Below are 10461 nucleotides of genomic sequence, written 5' to 3' on the forward strand. Positions count from 1 at the left end.
AGAAGTGAAAGCCACAGATGCTGGCAAAGGGATTGTCTCCAGATTAGAAATACATTAAAATTAAGATTTTTATATAAACCCCAGGCTCTTTAACTACCTGCCCCTTTACCTTTTTTTGAGACTTGTGTTTGGTATCAATATGGGATTCAATCCCCACTGTCCTCAGTCCTGGGTCTGGGAACTGAGAAAGAAATGTAGGGAAGGTATTAGCTAACATGAATATAGACCAGTAACACATATTTATCTTGACCTTTGCTAACAGATGTGTACTGTAAATGTCTAGTTGTATTAAAGAAAGGAACGATGTGGGAGTTTATCTTTTGTGATAGAAATAAGAATTTACAATTCTATGAATATTGTGTCTGGGCTACCCTAGTTTCAAGAAATTAAAAGATTTCATTGCAAAGTTGGTAGTGAAAAAGAGAGGCTTTGTAAAACCATACAGGTATATGGAAAGAAAGCTCCCGGGGCGCTCTGCCCCGCCCCCTCCTTCTCGCTCGCTCCCTCCCATCCCCTCTCGCCAGTGTCTCTGCTGCGCAGTTCCCTGAGCGGTTGCTAGAAAAGGGACGGTTGAGGGAAAAGGGAAAAAGGAAAAACCGTTGTGGCGAGTGCTAAGCTGTGGATGAGCCAGCGTCCCTGCCCGCGACCAGACCCCCCGCGAACGTCGGAGTCGGCATTGCTAGCGTCCCACAGGCATTTAAATCAAGCGGTATTGAAATGGATTGGGGTTATGAAACATAATGGTACAAATGACGCTAGTGATGGGACAGTGCGACTTCGTGGACTGCCGTTTGGTTGCAGCAAAGAGGAAATAGTTCAGTTCTTTCAAGGTATATTGAGATCTTCAGGAGTAGCAGGAGTGAAATCAAAGGATTTTATGATCCACCAAGAAGATTGCTGGGACAGCGACCAGGACCATATGATAGACCAATAGGAGGAAGAGGGGGTTATTATGGAGCTGGGCGTGGAAGTGTGTATGACAGAATGCGACGAGGAGGTGATGGATATGATGGTGGCTATGGAGGTTTTGATGACTACGGTGGCTATAATAATTATGGCTATGTAAATGATGGCTTTGATGACAGGATGAGAGATGGAAGAGGCATGGGAGGACATGGATATGGTGTAGCTGGTGATGCAAGTTCAGGTTTCCATGGTGGTCATTTTGTGCACATGAGGGGGCTGCCTTTTCGTGCGACTGAAAACGATATTGCTAATTTCTTCTCACCACTCAATCCAATACGAGTTCATATTGATATTGGAGCCGATGGCAGAGCAACAGGCGAGGCAGATGTGGGGTTTGTGACACATGAAGATGCAGTGGCTGCCATGTCTAAAGATAAAAACAACATGCAGCATCGATACATTGAACTCTTCTTGAATTCCACCCCTGGAGGTGGCTCTTGAATGGGAGGTTCTGGAATGGGAGGCTATGGCAGAGATGGCATGGATAATCAAGGAGGGTACGGATCTGTCGGGAGAATGGGAATGGGAAACAGCTACAGTGGAGGCTATGGTGCTCCTGATGGCTTGGGAGGCTATGGTCGTGGTGGTGGAGGCAGTGGCGGTTATTATGGGCAAGGTGGAATGAGTGGAGGTGGATGGCGTGGGATGTACTGACACCACCACCCCAACGTACACATCCTAACACACCTGCTCTACTAGACTTTCTTACAGATTTCTTTTGTATTACAAGAACTTTATAATGACTGAAGGAATGTGTTTTCAAGATATTATTTGGTAAAACAAACTGTGATGGGAAAAATCTGTTTTCTGTAGGTTTTATTTGTTGCATACTTTGTCTTAAAATAAAATTTTATATTCAAAAAAAAAGAAAAGAAAGAAAGCTCCCTCCCAAAATATATAAAATAAGAAAATATAATCCAATAGCTATAACATTAAAAATCTAGAAATCTCTTTAAAATATATATTCTGACCTTTAGGAAACAGAAAATCTAGGGAACCATACTCCATGGCTCAAGAAGGCACCCTGGGAATAGAGTTAATGATTTCGAATCAGAACTGGGGCAAGATTGGTTATGCTTAGACACCTTCTAACGGATTTATTGTCCAGTTTCGACATCATAGATGGGGACAGCAAGGATATGTGAGAAGGGAGATGCGAATTGATACTGGTGATAGAATTGCTCAAATGTTGTTTCTTTACATCAAGGGCAAAGCTGCTCCAAGGCAAAGGACAGGGGATTTTGGGGGTCCTGGAAAATGTGTGTTCTGACCAACAATGGTCAATAATCAGAGGCCCAAATTAATGGTACAAATGAATGGTATTTACATAGAAGGTTTAGTGGATACAAGAGCTGATGTAAGGATACTTTTTTAAAAGTCTTGGAATCCAGATTGGCTATTTAAGAAGATTTACACACAATTAATAGGAATTGGTAAATTATCAATTTATTACCAAGTGTCCATTGGGGTAGGGTTAAGGTTAGGCTATCTCAGAATTAGGAATAGGGTTCTGTTAGGTTTGTTAACAAGTGGGTCAAGCACACCAAAAAGAAAAGAAAAACTGGCAAAATATATTCACATAGATTTACGCCAAAATGCTGTTAAAAACCTGTACATGTATCTCTTTTTTATTTTATTTTAAATAAAGTTGTAAGGGAAAAATGCAAAGAAAATAAATGAATAAATATATAAAATAAAATAAAATACAGGTTCTCACAGGAAAAAAAAAGAAAGGAAGCACTGAACTTCATGGTGATACTGTAAGTAATCTGTCCTGAGGTACACATAACTTGAAGAAGGCTCATAGTCCCCATTTTCATTCTACCTTAGTGTTCACCCATGGATGAGTAACCCTTTCATGAGGTCCAATCTAAAGTCTATAAGAAGGATTTTTCTACTGTGATACCTGCTTTCACTATTAATATATTTTAAATGCTCTTATTAATAACTGTCCTTTTTCTCTTGTTGTAGGTAAAAATGCCTATAAGACTCTTGTTATGCAAGAAAATAGACTTTTTATTCATCTAATCAGTTTTATTATGTCATGGTCACTAATATTTGGTTCCAGAATTAGCTTTTATGTTTTGAATGTGAAAATAATTGCCAAAGTTCATGTTTGAGCAGTATATATGCTAAGCTGGCAATGTTATTATGCAGTTGTAGAACCATTAGAAAATGGATCCTCCTTTGAAATAAGGATGTCTACCTTCAGAGAAGTGCAGAGGGAGGAAAAGAAAAAGAGTTAGAGGGAGAGAGACAGAGATAGAAACAGAGAGGGAAAGGGAGAGAGACAGACATCGAAACAGAGAGCGTAAGGGAGAGAGGAAGGGATAGTTGGATGTTGAAGAATTGATACTAGTTACTGTTCTCCTGTTACCTTTGGTTAACTATTCCACTATCTGCTCTTACTGGGCTTTTAATTCTGATTGGTTTACATGTGATCCTGTATGTTAAGCTATATGGCCAGTTAGGTAGCAGTTCAATTAAATAAATGCATCATAGAACCAATTATACCTCTTTAAAACAGGCAGAGTCCATGGTTTAAATTATTAACTAAGACCAATGGGTTATATAACAGGGCCATAGATCTTAGTAGGCACTGAGACCTTAGCCCAATTGTTTCTATAAAACAACTACCATTCAGACTCTAAAACAGAGAACATAGACACTGCCATCTGCCATAAATAAAACAAAATCAAAATCCACCAAAGTCCATAGTTCTGAGAAGGTTCCTAAATGTACTAATCAACATTTGAGGCTATTGTACTTCAGCTTTGAACTGTTATTATAATTTGAAGTAGGTCAACATAGAAGATGACTCTTCTACTTAAAACTCACCCTGAGATAGGTTTGGTGCAAACTTGGGATTTATAATGCCCAGCATTACTACATGCTGGCTAATAAAGTCATTCTATTGATTTAAACCCCTGTCCTAGGAATCTTCCTTCATGGACACCCCCACAACACTGCTGCCTGTAATGCTGGAGATTTCTCCTGTTTCAGTTATTTTACTGCCAGAGAAAATTAAACCAATTTAGATACTAGATCCAAGCCATATTTCTTTGTACAAGGCTAAGCGCAAATGTTTTTTGAGGAGTACATGTTCTCATAGGAAGTCATACTTTAAAATCCCTGACATCATGAAGTTCTCACTCTTGATCATTAGGAATACATTTAGTTATCTTTCCTTTTTTATCCAGACATAGACTGTGGCTACACTGACTCAGGTCTGAGCCTGGTGAGAACTGAATCCCAGGCACCAGGGTGAGAACTGTGCAAGGTAGTAAGATCAGAGAGAGCATAGAGTATGTGCTTTCTTGGTCTGTCTGGGGCATTTGTCTCTCTGCAGTGCCAAGGGACCACTATCTTGGGATCTGAACCTGGCCTCAGAGATCCCGGCAACTCTGTACCAGCAAGGTTCTATATCTCTCAGCAAAGACAGCAGTGTCCTGAATTTGCCACTGTGAGCTCAGCATGCCTGCAGTGTTATGTAGTTTCCAGTCTCTCAATGTATCAGGCCAAGGTAAGGCTGGTTGGGTTTCTCATCCTTGCTTAGTAACAGTCCTGCTGGAGCATGCTCCCTGCAGGCTGACATGGCTGGAGCTATGCTGGGGATAAGGCTGTGCCAGTAGTACCAGGGGATCTGGTTCAGGTCCGTGGTCCAAAGGCTCCACTGGATTGTGAGTTTGTAGCATTTTTCCTACAGCCAGTTCATCTGAAAGGACTTTGCCAGCAGAACAGTGGCAGCTGCCCAGGTAGACATTCACTAGCTGCCCCAGAATTTTCCTAGACCTATATTGCTGCTGTTGAGAACAAGCAAAAGACACATATTCCAATTGCCAATTTATTTTGAAAGTACATTTAATAATAAATTCTAGATTCCAGGCTGGAGCGGAGCTGGGCACTTCCCAATAGACAAACAGCTTCTATTTTAAACAGTTTGTTGAGTTCACACGTCTCAGGTACAACTTCTCCATCTTGCTACCATCATCAAAAAAGTACATGTTCCCAGACCCAGAGACCAGCTCCTATCCTAACTGATGAAAACTCCCTCACCCAACCTCTTATGTTAAAATATGATTGGATGCCATCCTTTACCTTGCTCTATGGTTTTATCCTTTAATATGCTGCCCAAAGTCGCTTTGGGGTCATACTTCAGCTTCCAAGTCTGTTCTGCTTCCCTGATCTAGCAGTAGCAGCTTTAATGCAATAAACTTTTATTAGCTGCCTAGACCTGGTGTTTGAGTTATGCTGGATTTAAGCAGACTTCACAGTACTGCAAGGCCTCATCTCAGCCTCCTCTTGCTTGTGTGCCTCTGGTTTTACATTCTATTTCTCTGCCAGAGGATTTCTCTGTAGGACTGGAACAGTCCATCCTGTTGGTCTTGCCCTACCTCTTTTCCTCAAGGCACTTATTTTCTTGAGTCCCATTCTCTAGGATATTGAATCAGGATTCCTCACTTACTTGTTGGGTACTATGCTACCTCCCTCTGAGCCTTTTCTGTGTGTTTGTTGCTGGGGATTGGACAGAGAATGCATACTAGGGAGATGCTCTGTCATGAATCCAGCCTGTCCCCATGTCACACAAGTGTCAAGGCTGATCACAGGTTCCTAGATGTCCAGGTTCTTCCTAAAACCAAGCAAATAACTGAATGTCCAGTGGCACGAGTAATCTAGGAAAGGATATGGCCAGCCAGTTTTCTAAGGTTAGTCTACCTTTTTGAATTGCTTATGATGGGCGATCTCTGAGAGGCATGGACCCCAGAAACTTCATCCCAGAATAGCTTCTCCCTTCTGTTATGCCATTCCTGGCGCTCTGACATACCCTAAGGATTCCTGAGCATCAGCCTATACTAGACAAATTTTCTGCAGATAAACAGAAGAGAAACTTTTGTTGAAATAACACTATTTGAATGAATTAATGACTATAGAATTTCTGATTTGACTCAGATATTTTTAGGAAGAATGTTTTATGAGACGGTTTTGTTTCTTCAAAATGATATAATAAAGTTTGAATCAAGAATAGAATGTGTCCTCTCCTGATAAAATAGTAAATAAAGGCTGCCTAATAAGGAATAGAATGGGCGGGCCCAGGCGCGGCCGCCCAGCTGTTGCCAAAGCCCAGTGGAACCTATGGCCAGCCTCAACTCACTGGACGCAGTGAAACGCAAGATCCAGGCCCTTGCAGTAGCAGGCAGATGACACAAAGGACGGAGCACAGGGCTTGCAGCGTGAGCTGGAGGGCGAGCACGAGCAGAGCGAGAAAGCTGAAGAAGTTTTGGCAGCTCTCAACCGCCGCATCCAGCTGGTGAAGGAGGATCTGGACTGGGCTCAGGAGCGACTGGCCACAGTCCTACAGAAGATGGAGGAGGCAGAGGACGCTGCTGATGAAATGAGAGAGGCGCGAAGGTGACAGAGAACCGAGCCATGAAAGATGAGGAAAAGATGGAAATCCAGGAGATGCAGCTTACAGAAGCCAAGCATGTCGCCGAGCAGGCTGTCCGCAAGTATGAGGTTGCTCATAAATTGGTCATCCTGGAGGGTTAGCGGGAGAGAGTGGAACTGTTGGAACTAAAGAGTGGAGATCTGGGAGAAGAGCTTAAGAATGTAACTAACAATCTGAAATCACTGGAGGCTGCTTCTGAAAAGTATTGTGTAAAGGAGGATAAATATGAAGAAGAAGCTCCTGTCTGACAAGCTGAAAGAGGCTGAGACCCGCCCGAGCTGTGTCGAGCCCCACCTCGACCAGCAAGGAAGACACGATCTGGGGAAGATCTTCTTCAAGCAGTTTATTTAGGATCCTTGAACAAGCTTGTGCTTCTGTTTCTGCCTTGGTCTCCGCTCCCGGGGGAACGCCCGCACAGGCTTAAATCCCCTTGCGCCTACAAACCCCTGTAAGCCACGTGGGCCCTGCAGATAGGCTGCTTAAATGCAGAAGCAGGCAAGCTGAACAGGCACAGCCAAATAAGGAGTTGTTTACTACTGAGAGCCCTCACCATTAAGGAGGTGGAAGGCGAAAACCAGTGCCATCTTTGGGGCACAGCACCTCGCAGCTCTCTACAGTTCCCCCTTTTTTATTTTTGGCCATATTTTTGGCCGAGAGAATGCCTGTCCTAGGTTGCCTCCTGTGGCAGTGCCCCTTACCCATCTTTGGGAGATGAACAGCATTGGTTTGATCCCTGTCTTAGGTTGGTGACACACCCAGGGAGTCCTACCCATCACTGACTACTTCTCTAGCATTCCAAGAGGCCTTTTATTCTTAGTGCATGACTGTAAGTCATGCTTGGGGGGACTCTCCTGCCTCCATGGCTGTGAATGCCTGGACAACTATAGCTGCATGCCGTTTCTGAGCAAACCTTATTCTGCAAAGGCACCACAGGCCCACAAAGGAGGCAAGCAACAAGAGGCCAGCCATGGCTCCCATTCCCATCCACCCTTTTAAATGATTTATGGCGGCAGCAATCCAAGATGACAGTCCAATAGCCAATCGCTAGAGCAATGAGGAGCCCACTTAGGCTGGTGGGGTACCAGCTCCTCAAGCGTACTTTTAGCAGGCCACCATCCACTCACCCAAGAAGCATTGACTTGGTACCTGGTATTAGTAGTAGGGAATGCTAGCAAGCTCTCTATCTACAGAAGGACAAAACTAAACTCTTATTAGTGCTAAGGAAGCGGGGATACACTTTTGCATCATGACATATCAGCATGGATCTTGGGAACACCGACAGAATCCACCATCGGGGCTCCGCTTGAGTCTGCAGTTGGTTCACACTGACTACCATCAGCCATAGTAGCATTTTCATTCTTGTTGCACTTCTTGGTTAGTCTTTCGGGAACTCACAGTGGATCTTGTAGGTCCTGGGGAAATACACAAACAGACCCTCTCACCCATGCCAACACAGGGTCTGACCCGTGCCACAAACCTGTAATCACATCTTTCCATTTGACATAGCCTTTCAACGTGCTCACTCGACATTGATGTCAATCAGCGGTAGTGAGGCCATCATCATCCAAAATTAAAAATTCAGGGTAAAAAGGGCTAAGGATAGTTGTTCCTTGGATGACCTTATTAGACACTCTTTCAATGTGCGATGAGCTCACTCAACGATACCTTGTCCTTGGGGATTATAAGGCAGGCCATGGCTTAACTGTATATCCATTTGTTTACAAAATATTTGAAAGAATGGGCAGTATACGCTGGGTCATTATCAGTTTTTAAGTGTTGGGGCTTTCCCCAGGCAGCCCAGGCTTCTAGGCAGTGTCCAATGATGTTACGTGCCTTTTCTCCACTCATGGCTGTAGCATGAATGATACCTGAGCAGGTATCTACAGAAACATGAACATATTTTAGAGTCCCAAAACTAGAAATATGAGTGACATCCATTTGCCATACTTTGAGCGGCAAGAGATCTCTGGGATTGACTCCTATTCCAGGAGGGTGATGGAAGATAATACATTCTAAAACAATATGGCAAGCATCAGCTCTGGATAACTTAAATTTCTGCTGTAAGGTCCTGGATAATACGTGAAATTGTTGATGAAACTATCTTGCCTGATCAAGAGATGAGCTAAGAAAAACATACTCCCTCCAGGTACATTTATCTACTTTATCATTTCCTGCACTCAGTGGTCTGGGCAGTCCAGTATGCGCTCTAACATGCTGAACAAAAAAATTCTGATCCCTATTCCAAATCAAATTTTGTAATTCCTGCAAGAGGGCACTCACTGTGCAGCTAGGTTTAATTGGTTCAGCCACTACCAATATTTTAACAGCATTAACAACATAGGTTGAATCTGAAACTAAATTAAAAGGAAAGGAACAATTTTTGAACACTTCTATTACAATCTTACACTCAACAGCTTGCAGAGAACCTGGGTGATATTGGTATAACACAGGCTCTTGTTGCTCTATCATGTAGGCCCCACAGCCTGTCTTAGATCCATCAGTAAAGATATTAGGGGCTCCACTAATGGGAATAGTGGAGGTAACCTTTAGAAAAATTACTGGATGTTCCTTGAAAAACATCAATAATGGATGTTTTGGATAATGGTTATCTATTTCTCCTGGGACTCCACAACAAAGAATGGCCCAGTCATCTACAGTGCCGCATAGGACTTTCACCTGCTGGCTGGTATAGGGCACTATAATGGAGGCAGGAGTTGTGCCAAAAAATTGTATTCACTGTTGAACTCCACTCTGAGCCAACTCTGTGAAAGATGTAGGATAGTGCTCTACTGACTTAGCTGGGGAAGTATTTGGATATATCCAAAGTAGAGGGCCATCCTGCCATAACAGCCCTGTAGGTTGCAAATAAGTGGCTAATATGAAGATCTTAATATCTGCACTCTCTTTCCATCAATTTAAGGTAGCATTTTGTAACTCCTTTTCAACTTTCCTTAAAGCTTCCCTTGCTTTAGCAGTCAATTGCCTGGGAGAATCTAGAGCCGAATCTCCAGCCAAAATATTATACAATGGCTTTAATTCATAATTTGGTAATTTTAAATAACACTTAATCCAATTGATATCTCCCAATAATTTTTGAAAATCATTAAGTGTTTTAAGATTATCTTTTCTTATCTCTACCTTTTGCAAGTGAAATCCAGATCTTTCCCTAACTTATCCCAGCACGCTACTATTAGGTTTCCTGAGACTGCGAACCAAGGTGCAATGGTATCACACTCATCCAAAAACCTTTCTAGGGTGCTTTTTTTCATTTTGAGGTTTACTTTGACAAGAGTAGTTCTTGAAGAGCCAGAAAAATTGGATGAAACTGAGAAGTTCCCACCCTAGATCTTTCACTTTCAGTTTGCTACTGTTGCAAACTTCCTTGCTTGCTACCCGAGACCTTATAGCTGCTTTTCTCTGCGGCCCTTATCGTCCCAACTTACCTTGGGAACTTTATTGCCATTTTTCTCCATCCTTATCATCCCAACTTACCTTGGGAACTTTATTGCCGCTTTTCTCCGCGGTCCTTATCATCCCACCTCACCTTGGGAACTTTCCAGCGCTGCCCTGACTGCCAGGAGTTCTGATCTTGAACGGAGACTCCCGGGTTTTGGCACCAGTTGTCTGAGTTTGCAGAAAGGACAGTTTCTAAACTGGAAAAGACAATTGATGACCTGGAAGAAAAACTTGGCCCGGCCAAAGAAGAGAATGTGGGCTTACATCAGACACTGGACCAGACACTAAACAAACTTAACTGTATATAAAGTGAACCAGAGTCCTGTTTTGACACCAGCTTCTCCCCAGAGAGCGCCCTGTCTTCCTCTTGTAAGAAGTTCTGTTTATTACCATGTCTCCACATGCTGGAAGCACCAAGCAGATAATGAATTCATGACCAAATATTTTGTGTTAGAAAAGCTTAGTGCACCAGTTAAATTTAAATTTTCCTTTTCCATTCAAATGGCACCAGCTTCTTTGGCTATTCTTATTATTATATTTCATTTATTCCTAAAATAGGCAGGGAATTTCACACTGAGTGTAGTTGCTTAAGG

The 10461-nt window shown here is 42.7% G+C and overlaps 2 pseudogenes across 2 annotated transcripts; both read left to right on the forward strand.

Annotated features, from left to right (window-relative positions):
* Positions 1-699: 699 nt before the first annotated feature.
* Positions 700-1825, forward strand: LOC308416094 (heterogeneous nuclear ribonucleoprotein H3-like; annotated as a pseudogene). Its single transcript has one exon. The product of its transcript is annotated as a heterogeneous nuclear ribonucleoprotein H3-like (transcript).
* A 4274-nt stretch (positions 1826-6099) lies between these two features.
* On the forward strand, positions 6100-10176 carry LOC308416098 (tropomyosin alpha-4 chain-like; annotated as a pseudogene). Its single transcript has 2 exons — positions 6100-6682; positions 10033-10176. The product of its transcript is annotated as a tropomyosin alpha-4 chain-like (transcript).
* The last annotated feature ends 285 nt before the right edge of the window (positions 10177-10461 follow it).

The sequence above is a fragment of the Micromys minutus genome (genome assembly GCF_963924665.1).
Source record: "Micromys minutus genome assembly, contig: SCAFFOLD_112, whole genome shotgun sequence".
Lineage (NCBI taxonomy): Eukaryota > Metazoa > Chordata > Mammalia > Rodentia > Muridae > Micromys > Micromys minutus.